We start from the raw sequence: 13,381 nt of genomic DNA on the forward strand, positions 1-13,381 counted from the left end.
TTGGTAGATCTATAGCAGAAATATCCATTTAGATTTTCTAGCTTTATTGTTGTGCTGCATACCCTATACTACACACACCAATCCACGGAAGCACTGACATCTCACATGGCTGTGCCACCTGTATTCTCATACTGTTATATGTTGAGTTCCATAATGCTGTTACTAGAAGTATATTTACTACCAATTAGTATGCATTCCACATAATTTCTTTAGTGAGAAAAATACATAGATATATAGGGAGGCAGGCCAAAGCTGAGGTTCCTAGAGAAAGAGAGATTCAATGGTGAGTAGAGAAAAATACAAAAAAAAAATTTACGGATGAAGGAAGAATAAAAAATAGTAAAACAAATTCTCTACCCCTGAGGTTAACTTCACTATATGACAAGTTTATATGTAGCTAACTTTACTACATGAAAGCAGAGTTACTACAGGGTTAACACATTTTTGTAGGATAAATATTCTCTTTCTCTGTAAGGCTGGGGAAAATGAAGGTGGGAAATGATAGACAACTACATTTGAGAAAATTGTGTAATTCACCAAACATCTACTGTGTGCCTATTTTGTGTCAGGCTCTGGAAATCTAGGTGCTTTCATATATGTTCTTGTTTCATATAGCCATTCTCTGAAGCAGGTAATACTATTCATAGATGGGTATGCAGAGGTTCATGTAGATTTTATATATTCCCCAGATCAAACAGCTGGTAAGAGACATATTAAATATCTAACCCTAAATCTTATAATGACAAGTTCTAGAAGACTTTCACACAAATACCATACAACTATATCTTTGTATGGAATGGAAGGTAAATAGAGGATATATTTCTTACATAAAATGCCTCTGTTTTTTTAATTTATTCATTTTTTAGTGATATGGGGAAGTAGGCTTATTTTTTTGGATGGCATAGCATAACTAAAATTGGTGTTGCAAAGGAAGAAAACAATATGGGTCCTGATTGATTCCAATAATGTAGGTGAAAGAGTTAAACATATTTCTTAAAACTAGATAAATTATAATTGGCAGTGCTACCTTACACATGCTATCAAACATCTATCTAAACTTTTTATCACAGATCTTCTAGGATGCTTACAGTTTTCTATTTCACCATTCTAAGAGATCAAAATATCTGAGAAATTCTAGTATATCAGAATCCAAAATATATCCTTCTGACTTTACCTCTTATTTCTGAACTGACACAGACTACATGATCTAATATTTTTCAATTATATGGTCAATGTAGATATCTGATTTCTGCTTTGACATACTTTTATGAAAGGAAAACTATGGCAAAATTAGACAGTGTGTTAAAAAGCAAAGACATCACTTTACCAACAAAAGTTCATATAGGAAGAAAAGCTAGGAAGAAAAGCTATGACCTACCTAGACAGCATATTAAAAAGCAGAGACATTACTTTGCCGACAAAGGTCCATATAGTCAAAGCTTTGGCTTTTCCAGTAGTCATGTATGGATGTGAGAGTTGGACCAAAACTGTGGTGTTGGAAAAGACTCTTCAGAGTCCCTTGGACTGCAAGGAGATCCAACCAGTCAATCTTAAAGGAAATCAGTCCTGAGTATTCATTGGAAGGACTGATACCTAAGCTGAAACTCCAATACTTTGGCCACCTGATGTGAAGAACTGACTCATTGGAAAAGACCCTGATGCTGGGAGAGATGCAAGATAGGAAGATAAGGGGATAACAGAGGATGAGATGGTTGGATGGCATCACTGTCTTGATGGACATGAGTTTGAGCAAGCTCCAGGAATTGGTGATGGACAGGGAAGCCTGGCATACTGCAGACCATGGGGTCACAAAGAGTCAGACACGACTAAGCAACTGAACTGATCTGATGGTCTTTACAGTACTCATGGACAGTTGTGAGAGTTGGACCATAAAGAAGGTTGAGTGCCAAAGAATCGATGCTTTCAAACTGTGGTGCTGGAGAAGACTCTTGAGAGTCTCTTGGACAGCAAACCAGATCAAACCAGTCAATCTTAAAGGAAATCAACCCTGAATATTCATTGGAACGACAATACTGAAGGTAAAGCTCCAATACTTTGGCCACCTGATGTGAAGAGCCAACTCATTGGAGAAGACCCTGATGCTGGGAAAGATTGAAGGCAGGAGGAGAAGAGGGCAACAGAGGATGAAATGGCTGTATGGCATCATCAATGCAATGGCCATGAACTTGGGCAAACTCTGGGATATGGTGAGGGACATGAAAGCCTGGCGTGCTGCCGTGCTTTGGGTCACAAAGAGCCAGAGACAACTTGGCGACTTAACAAACAAACAAACTGGCATTAACTCTATATTCCTATAGTACTATAAAGTGAAAGTGAAGTGAAGTCACTCAGTCGTGTCTGACTCTTTGAGACCCCATGGACTGTAGACTACCAGGCTCCTCCATCCATGGGATTTTCCAGGCAAGAATACTGGAGTGGGTTGCCATTTCCTTCTCCAGGAGATCTTCCTGACCAAGGGATTGAACCTGGGTCTCCCGCATTGTAGGCAGACACTTTACCATCTGAGCCACTGTGGTTCAGTCAATAACTGATACTTTATGTTATGGTTTTCCTGATAGAAATGAATTTAAATTTTTTCTCCACCCAAAATTAAAATTTTTCTTGTTATCAATGGTAAGAGAGTAAGACACATGTAGAGGGTCATACTGTCTATGGGCATGAAATAAAAAGAATCAATGGGTTAATAGAGTAACTAGAATTCTTACCTCAGTTTCATTTTCAAGGAACTGTAAAGAGTTTACATACCATATATTTGGCATCTGTGCCTGGCAATGAACTACTGCTTCAAATACAGCATCTCATTTACTTCTCAAAATAACATTCTCAGAGTGGTAGCAATTCAACATGACCATATCTGGACTAAAGTAGCAGAGTGATTTACCCAAATGTAAGTGTCAGTCAAAGTGACAGAGTTAGAGTCTTACTGTAAGTGGATGTGACTCATGGATATGTTTGAACTTCCTACTGTGTAGGGCTGACTCTCAGCTTGGATTCATAATTATAAAACAGATTCCTTCTAAATTACCACCGTGGACAATGACAGTGCCATAGGAACTCTTAGGCCCAATGTCGTTAGACATTTAGAAAGAAACACCAATATATCACTAAGTAAAATTATGCTTCACTTACTTCTTCATTTAAAAACATCAAAAGAAAATTAATTTTGACATTTACATATAAATTTAAAATGTCACCAACCACTGTTTTAATTCCAAATATGTCTATTATTTTATTTTTTGCACAAAGAATTTAACCCTGTAATTATTATCAGAAAGATAATTTATTGACATTCTAAAAATAAAGTAACATTTATATTAGCTGACATTTGATACTTTTCACCGAGTTTTTTAAAGGATATCTTTCATGTTTTTAAAAACCAATGATCATAACTTGTCAACCCATCATTGTAAAGTCTAACTCAAAATGTTTGCTTCTTCAGTAAACAGAAGCCTTTTTAGATCTGTTGCATTATTTTAAACTTACAAAGCTCTATTGATCAGAGCTCTGTCAGTTCCAAATAAAGAACAAATCAATTTTAGCTTAAACAAGAAAGGTAAGGGACTTATTGATTCATTTAACCAAACCAAAGAAAATGGAAAGCACAGTGGTTGGTACACAGTGCTGGGCCCAAGGTAAACTAGACAGTATCAGGCCTCTCAGTTCATCATTTGAGTTAACATTAATTAAGAAAATAACTCTGAAAAAGAAATATATATATATACGTAACATATATAAAACTGAATCACTTGGGTCTATGTCTACCAATATAAAGAAAATGTTTTTTTAAAAAAAGATAATAGTTGAAGCAAAAAGAAAAGAAAATATGAACTATTGGGTTTCCTCTCCTCAGTATCTTTCTAGAAGATTCACCGTGGATGACTGAGCCTGACAGCAAACTGCATGCAGGGGTTCTCTGTTGCCACACAGTGGAGCCCAAGTCTGGGCAAGAGCACCATGGAGAGGATTTGGGCACTGTGGAATACTGGCCAAAACTCACTGGATTTGGAGGAGGGCAAAGCTTGGTTTCATTCCCAGCTATAAAATTTAGAGAGTAATTTAGGCTAAATATCAACCATCCTCAGCCTCAGATCCCAGACTTTAAACATGTTAATAACCATTTAGTTTTTAATTAGGATTAAGTGAAAAAGCATGTAATAGGACTTGTAGAGGATCTGATCTACAGCTATCACTTATTAAATGTGCAAGAGACTATAAGAGAAATCTTGTGGCTTCTTCTAAATACATGGATGCTGAGAGGATCAAACATATGGGCATGTAAATATTAAAGTACTATATAGATTTCAGTTACACTATATTCATCTCTACACTTGGATGTATAGGGTGCCAACCCCAAGCTCCATCTGTCCCAATAGGGCTTTTCAATGCTATTCAAACGCATCTGCCCTCTGTGTAAGCAACCCAGAGTAGAGGTCACTTCTTCTTTTTTTTTTTTTAATAAATTTATTTATTTTAGTTGGGGGCTAATTACTTTACAATATTGTAATAGTTTTTGCCATACATTGACATGAATCAGCCATGGGTTTACATGTGTTCCCCTTCCTGGACCCCCCACCCACCTCCCTCCCCATCCCATCCCTCTGGGTCATCCCATTGCCCCAGTCCTGAGCATTTGTCTCATGCATTGAACATGGAATGGTGTTCTGTTTCACATATGATAATATACATGCTTCAATGCTATTCTCCCAGAACATCCCACCCTCACCTTCTCCCTCAGAGTCCATAAGACTGTTCTATGCATCTGTGTCTCTTATTCTGTCTTGCATATAGGATTATCGTTACCATCTTTCAAATTCCATATATATGCCTTAGTATACTGTATTGGTGTTTTTCTTTCTGGCTTACTTCACTCTGTATAATGGGCTCCAGTTTCATCCATCTCAGTAGAACCGATTCAAATGTATTTTTTTTAATGGATGAGTAATATTCCATTGTGTATATGTACCACTGCTTCCTTATCCATTCATCTGCTGATGGACATCTAGGTTGCTTCCATGTCCTGGCTATTATAAACAGTGCTGCGATGAACACTGGGGTACACATGTCTCTTTCAATTCTGGTTTCCTCGGTGTGTATGCCCAGCAGTGGGATTGCTGGGTCATATGGCAGTTCTATTCCCAGTTTTTTAAGGAATCTCCACACTGTTCTCCATAGTGGCTGTACTAGTTTGCATTCCCACCAACAGTGTAAGAGGGTTCCCTTTTCTCCACACCCTCTCCAGCATTTATTGCTTGTAGACTTTTGGATAGCAGCCATTCTGACTGGTGTGAAATGGTACCTCATTGTGGTTTTGATTTGCATTTCTCTAATAATGATACATCTCCCTCTCCCCATCCTTCCTCCCACAGTCTCTAATACCATGCTGAGCACAGAGTAAAGGCCCAGCATACATCTGGGAACTGATTAACTGATCAGGATTAATTAATCATTAATAGAAATGCAAATTCCCAGGGAAGATAAAAGTGGAATTTTATTTTTTCCCCACCAAAAATAATACTTTCTTTATTACTTAAGTAATAAAGTACATGAGTATTAATGGTTTACTTTCAAGTTGATAACAAATGATTATCTGGATATCTTGAATACATACTAACTCTTGCAAAAATTATACTAAAAAGCTTGTGAATATTACTATTAATCAAAATTTGTAGCCATAACCCACAACATAGGTGGTAAATTGAAGACAGGACTCACAACAAAGTTGAAATACTACAATATCAAAAGAAATACTTGAGTGTGGGTTTCCACACAAAATATTTATCCTTGAGAATTGAGGTATTCTACATGAGTAATTTTTGACAGTTTTTGTCTTTAAACAACTTGGCTTGTATCAATTTCAGAATGAGGCCTTCCCAGAGTTAAGTTTGGGCTCCCCCAGAAGCTCAGCGGTAAAGAATTCATCTGCAGTGCAGGAGATATGGGTTTGATCCCTAGGTCAGGAAGATCCCTGGAGGAGGGTGTGGCAACCACTCCAGTATTCTTGCCTGGAGAATCCCATGGGCAGAGAAGCCTGGCAGGCTGCAGTCCATAGGGTTGCAAAGAATTGGACACTACTGAAGTGACTGAGCACAGCACACATAGTTAAATTTGGTAACAGAGAGGCTTGAAAGAAGCTTCAGTAGTTATCGACTCTGCCCTCAGTTCAATGCAAAATGACTTCTAGAGCTTCCCCCAAAATAGATATGCTTCTACATAATGAACATGGTGAACTATGTTTCTTCATCTGCTCTGGCTTATCGAAATCTTAGAATCTATATTTGTGGCTCAATTTGAGCAAAATACACTAGACCTTCAGGAAATGCATTCATAAAACAGTTCACCTCAGTTTCACTTACCTTGTTTATCCCCTCTGTATTATTTCCTCACTTCTAAATTCTCTTAGATATTATGGTTGCACAGTTTTTTTTAAAACTAAGATATGCATAAATGAACAAGGATATAAGTAACTTCCTTCTCCTATCATCTAATGCTACTTGATGCAAGGTAGTCTCATTTCATTACAATTTTCCTGCATCACTTTACTCATAAACAGTGCTCAATATAGCCTCTAATATTTTACATTCTACTTTTTATCATTTTTTTCATGACAAAGTTTGCATATCTGCTACAAAATTTTTAAAAATATAGAGATACAGAAAGGGAAAAGATAGAAATCCCTCTCCCCAGTTTAACTACCATTCCCTTCTCCCTCTTTTCCTGTCATCTCTTTCCCCTAGACCCACACCTTGAAGATCATGCCGACCACCAGAAAATGGTTTGGTGGAGAATGTTACAGAACACACACACACAAACATTTGTGTGTATTTGTAGTCTTTCTTTCACCTGTCACATCTCTAAAGGTCAAATGTTGCCCAAATGCCACCAGCAAGATGGTGGAACAGGACCTCCTCCTACTCATATTGCCCTTCAGTAACAACACTTGGGCACAACAGTGCTTTCCTGGGATCTCTGGGATCCAGCCTCAGGCTGGGAGCAGTCCTGCTCTCCTAGACAACGGCCAGGAGTCACATCTGTCTGAGCCCTGGGAGGCTGGTGCCCTGACCTCAGTTCTACACAGACCCTGCAAAGGTCCTGTAACTTGGTTCTTGCTCCTCTCCACTGTAGCCCAAGAATGCTCTTGCCACCCAGCAGTGGGGCAGGAGACAGACTTGTCTGTGCCCCGAGGCAAGCCCACTGACCTCAATTCTACTGAAGAGCCTGAAATGGCCCAGTAACTTGAATTCAGTCCCTCTCAGTCACAGGCCAACGGCAGTCCTGGCCACCCACAGACACCCTCCCCTCCACCATGAGACACCTGTCTGTGCCCCCAGAGCTAGGCCTTTTGTTGGTGGATCTGGAAGCAGCTCTTAACCCGGGTCTAGCTCCTTTCAGTTGCTTTCTAGGAGTGGTTCTGCCTGCTCAAGGAACTGGAGGGAAATTAGCCCACCCATGCTCCAGGAGGAAGGCCCTTGGTCCAATTTAGGATATTGAAGCAGCCCAGCTCCAGCCCCACTATGCCCCAATCTAGAGGTACTCTCACCCACTGAGGAAACTGGCAGGAGGAATGCCCATCTGTGTCCCTGAAGCACCTCCACGATTTAGTTCTAGTCCCTATCAGCAAATCACAAAGGAAGATAGAAAAGAGAGGGAAAGGAACAAATGGAACAAATAAACTACAAACAAATCAGAAAGTAATTAACAAAATGGTGATAGTAAGTCCTTCAGTTCAGTTCAGTCGCTCAGTCATGTCCAACTCTTTGCGACCCCATGAATCGCAGCATGCCAGGCCTCCCTGTCCATCACCAACTCCTGGAGTTTACCTAAACCCATGTCCATCGAGTCGGTGATGCCATCCAGCCATCTCATCCTCTGTCGTCCCCTTCTCCTCCTGCCCCCAATTCTTCCCAGCATTAGGGTCTTTTCCAATGAGTCAACTCTTAGTCTTTACATATAAATAATCACTTTGACATTCCAACCAAGCAGTACAGAATGGTTGAAAGGATTTAAAAAAATAATAATAATCCAATAACACATTACCTATAAAAGATTCACCTAGCTTTAAGGACACACATAAGATGAAAGTGAAGGGATAGGAAAAGATATTCCATGGAAATGGCAGCCAAAAGAGATCCATGCTGGCTACCCTTACCTTGGATAAACAAGATATCTCTCTCATTCACTGCAATGTTATTCACAATGGCAAAGATATAGAAACAACTTAAGTGTACAGAAGAATGGATAAGGAAAATGTGGTGTATGTCTATGATGGAATATTACTCAGCCATTAAAAAAAAACAAACAAGAAAATCTTGCCATTTGTGACAATATGGAGGAACCTGAGGAATATTATGCTGAGAGAAATAAGCCTGACACAGAAAAATAAATACTGCATGATCTCACTTAATGTGGAATCTAAAAAAAGAGTAAAACTCATAGAAACAGAGAATAATGGTGCTTGCCATAAGCTGGGGCCTCAGGGAAATTGAGAAATGCTGGTTAAGTATATATACTTTCAATAATAAGATAAATAAGTTCTGACAATCTAATGTACAGCAGGGTAACTACAGTTAATAATACTGTATTGAAAATTTGAAATTTGCTTAGAGAGTAAATCTTGCTTGTTCTCACCATTAAAGGAAACCAATTACTATGTGAAGTAATGAACATGATAATTAGTTTGACTGTGATAATCACTTCATAATATATACATATAATAAATCAAGTTGTTCATATTAAACATATGTAATTTTTATTTGTCAGTTTACCTCAATAAGGATGGAGAGGAAAAGATCAATTATCATTCTACTGTATAGATACACTATAATTTATTTAACCAGAAATCATTTAATAAATATTTTTTTGGTTCAAGATAAAGGATGTTATAAAGACATTCTTGTATATATATCTTTGCCTGCTTAAGAATTTTTCTAGGATAGTTTTTTCCCCTCTAACTTTAATTTAATGGTTCTAATTTGCTACCTGACAGGAACTTGGAGAACCAAGCTGATTAGAATGCCCTATGAAATGATAAATGCGCTTTAAGTGAGGGGCTGAAGATTTCTTCATTAGTAAAATTCATGAGTTTTAGACTCCAATCTTCATGAAATCTATCAGAGAATAGTTATCATTCAGAGAAGAGTATAATTTAAAGCTGATAATTTAATTGTAGTCCTAATTTCAGGAAATAATTTAGTGTTTCCTTAAAAAAAAGCATTCCCCCCAAACTTTTAAGTACATTTGATTTCTGAATATTTATGGAATATCTACTATTTGTATAAATGGAGGGATTTTGTGCTAGATTCATTTTTTATATTATGTAACAGGACTTACTGAAATGACATTAAAGACACATAGCAATAACATATGATTTTAAGCATTGTACAAAGTTAGTATGGCTGAACTTATATTTATTTCAGTCTGATAACATGTCCCTCAACCAGTTTTATCTATTTACGTTTACTGAGACTATGTTCATGCAACTTCATTTTGTGCTTTTTCCATACCTTACTATTTACTTTTTGTTTCCTCTTCCTGTCCCATCCCATGGTTGAATGAATTATTGCTCTCAATTCTTCACTCTCTTGTTACATCATTATATACACAGCCCTTAACATAACCTGAAAGTGGCTGGCTTTAGGGCTTGGGTATGTGACTCAAATTAACCAGTGAAACGTTTGAAGATGAAATTCAAGCAGGGACATGAAATGAAATGTTCTTGCACAGTTATATATTTTTTTTAACTATGATTTGTCCAGGACAAGATTTTTTAATTCTAGGCCGAGTTTCCTGTACCACACTCAGTTCAGTTCAGTCACTCAGTCGTGTCCGACTCTTTGTGACCCCATGGACGCCAGGCTTCCCTATCCATCACCAATTTCCGAAGCTTATTCAAACTCATGTCCATTGAGTCAGTAATGCCATCCTACTGTTTCATACTCTGTCGTTTCCTTCTCCTCCTGCTCTTCAAGCTTTCCCAGCATCAGGGTCTTTCCCAATGAGTCAGTTTTTTGTATCAGGTTGCCAAAGTATTGGAGTTTCAGCTTTTGCATCAGTCCTTCAATGAATATTCAGGACTGATTTCCTTTAGCATAGACTGGTTGGATCTCCTTGCTGACCAAGGACTCTCAAGAGTCTTCTCCAACACCACAGTTCAAAAGCATCCATTCTTCGGCGCTCAGCTTTCTTTATAGTCCAGCTCTCACATCCATACATGACCGCTGGAAAAACCATATCTTTGACTAGACAGACCTTTGTCAGCAAAGTAATGTCTCTGCTTTTTAATATGTTGTATAAGTTGGTCGTAGTTTTTCTTCCAAGGAGCAAGCATCTTTTAATTAGAAGATCATTAAATCTCTTCATGTGAGAGATTTGGTGTTCTCTTAACTAACAGTAATCTTTTAATATTCAGATTACCTGCCCCTTGATGCAAACTTGTATATAGCCTGGCTCCTCCCTTGCCTCCTAGGAGTCAGCTCTCTCAGGGTCACCTTGAGATACTGACCCGGGCTGGAGTCCTAACATTCTCACCAAATAAAACCTAACTCTCAACTTTTGGGTTGTGGGTATTTTTTTATGAAATAGTGGGAGGAGTCAGTCAACATTAGTTTAGCTTGATATTTACCTAAAGTCACTCAAATAGCCCTTACCTTATTAGCTTATTTGAACATAGTATAAGCAAATAAAAAATCATGGAAAGTAACAGCAGAAAGTTAGGAAGAATAACAATATCATCACAATTCATTCTCACATTTGGAAGGCACCTGACAAAAAAGCCACCTAGCATAGCTGAGTAGGGTCACCTGTTCATTACACAATTATTTATTAAGATTCTATAATAATTTGGGGATTCCTAGGTGATTGAATGGTAAAGAATCTGCCTGCAATGTAGGAGATACCAGTTCAATCCCTGGGTCAGGAAGATCCCCTAGAGGAGGAAATAGCAATCCCCTCCAGTATTTTTTCCGGGAAAACCCCACAGACAGAGGAGCCTGACAGGCTACAGTCCATGGGGTCACAAAGAGTAGGACATGACGGAGCACACAGCACACATCATACTTTGTACTCAAATCAAAGAGAGGAGCTTTAAGGAGATGACCATCCACCAAGAAAGATGGCTCAGTTGGTAAAGAATCCACCTGCAATGCAGGAGACCTATAATACAGGAGACCTGGGTTTGATCCCTGGGTCAGGAAGTTCCCCTGGAGAAGGAAATGGTAACCCAATCCAGTATTCTTGCCTGCAAAATCCCATGGACAGAGGAGCCTGGCAGGCTACAGTCCATAGGGTCGCAAAGAGTCAGACATGATTGAGCAACTAAACTACCACCACAAATAACAGAGAATAAAACTATCAAAAGAGACAAGTACCTAAAGTAATACAAGAGAAGATCATTCCAGCTTAGAGGAAGTGATATTAGGATATAATAAATGATGTATATTTGGTTTTCATTCTGTAACTGGGCACAGAGCTCCTGAAGCCTTTGGTATTTCCTGAATGCTAGGGATGAGAGGAGTGTCTTTTGTTATTTGTGATAAGCTCCTCTCTACCAAACCAGAGTTTATGTCAATAAGGTGACTCTAGGAGGATGGAGCTCCTTGTCAGAAGATTAGATTAAAGGGTTGAAACTTTCAGCCCTACCCCCACCTCTGGGAAAGGGACAAAGGCTACAGATTGAGGTCAGTGCTAGTGACCAATGATCTAATCAACCATGCCTACATAGCAGAATCTCAGAAAAACCCTAAACAAAGGGGTTTGAAGAGCTTCTGGGTTGGTGGGCAAAAGGCATCCATGAGCCTGGAGCATGGCACATCCCAAACTCCAGAGACAGAAGTTCCTGTCTGCAGGACCCTGTGGACCTCACCATGTATATCTCTTCATCTGACTACTCACTTGTGTCCCTTAAAATATCAGTCATAATAAACTGATAATAGTAAGTAGACTGGTCTCATGGGTTCTATGCGCAAAACATTGAATCTGAAGAGGGGTTTGTGGAAATCTCCCAATTTATAACAAGCTGGGACATGTAATTGGCTTCTGAAGCTGGGGCAGTTTTGTGGGACTGTCCCATTAGCCTGTGAGATCTGTGATAAAAATACATAGACACTGACAGAATTTAGTTAAATTGGAGGACATCCAGGTTGTGTCCACCAAGAATTAGAGAATAGATTGGTATGGAAAAACTCACACATCATTTGTCAGATGTGTTTTGAGTAGAAGAAACAGTTTTTTCCCTTTAAAAGGACAATGAAAATAGGCCTTAAAGAAATCACCCCTTCTTTCTTCCTCCTCCCTTTTTCCCTGCTGTCCTTCATTATTTTTCTTCTTCCTTTTCACAAATACTTACTGAGCATCTTCTCAATTTCCAGGCATGAATCTGAATGCTGGGAAGATTAGTTGAAGAAGACAAACTACCTGCTCTCCTGATATTCTTGGGCAGGTTGTTGTTCAGTCATTCAGTCGTGTCCGATTCTTTGCAGTCCCATGGACTGCAGCACGCCAGGCTTACCTGAGCTTCACCATCTCCCAGAGCTTGCTCAAACTCATGTCCATTGAGTTGGTGATCTCGTCCAACCATCTCATCTTCTGTTGTCCCCTTCTTCTCCTGCCTTCAATCTTTCCCAGCATCAGGGTCTTTTCCTATAATTTAGCTCTTCGCATCAGGTAGCCAAATTACTGGAGCATCAGCTAAAGTATCAGTTCTTCCAAGGAATATTCAGAGCTGATTTCCTTCAAGATGGACTGGTTTGAACTCCTTGCAGTCCAAGTAACTCTCAAGAATCTTCTCCAGCACAACAGTTCGAAAACATAAATTCTTTGGCGCTCAGCTTTCTTTATAGTCCAACTCTCACATCCATACATGATTACTGGAAAAGCCATAGCTTTGACTATACGGACCTTTGTTGGCAAAGTAATGACTCTGCTTTTTAATATGCTGTCTAGGTTGATCATAGCTTTTCTTCCAAGGAGCAAGTGTCTTTTAATTTCATGGTTGCAAACACAATCTGCAGTGATTTCGGAGCCCAAGAAAATAAAGTCTGTCACTGTTTCCATTGTTTCCCCAATCTATTTGCCATGAAGTGATGGGACTGGATGCTGTGTTCTTAGTTTTTTGACCACTGAGTATTAAGCCAGCTTTTTCACTCTCCTCTTTCACTTTGATCAAGAGGCTCTTTAGTTCTTCTTTGCTTTATGCCATAAGGGTGGTGTCATCTGCATACCTGAGGTTATTGATATTTCTCACAGCAATCTTGATTCCAGCTTCTGCTTCATCCAGCCTGTCATTTCACATGATATACTCACCTTCTAAGTTAAATAAGCAGGGTGACAATATACAGCCTTGACGAACTCCGTTCCCAATTGGGAA

The 13,381-nt window shown here is 38.9% G+C and overlaps 1 protein-coding gene and 1 long non-coding RNA gene across 41 annotated transcripts in view; one reads left to right on the plus strand and one right to left on the minus strand.

Moving 5' to 3' along the window:
- Positions 1-13,381, minus strand: part of GULP1 (GULP PTB domain containing engulfment adaptor 1) — a 309,040-nt gene that overhangs the window by 139,849 nt on the left and 155,810 nt on the right. The gene's annotated exons all lie outside the window — the stretch shown is intronic.
- Positions 1-13,381, plus strand: part of LOC145541842 (uncharacterized) — an 86,772-nt gene that overhangs the window by 7,825 nt on the left and 65,566 nt on the right. The gene's annotated exons all lie outside the window — the stretch shown is intronic.

The sequence above is a fragment of the Giraffa tippelskirchi genome, chromosome 3 (assembly GCF_054371585.1).
Source record: "Giraffa tippelskirchi isolate mGirTip1 chromosome 3, T2T-mGirTip1v1.2.pri, whole genome shotgun sequence".
NCBI classification, from domain to species: Eukaryota; Metazoa; Chordata; class Mammalia; order Artiodactyla; family Giraffidae; genus Giraffa; species Giraffa tippelskirchi.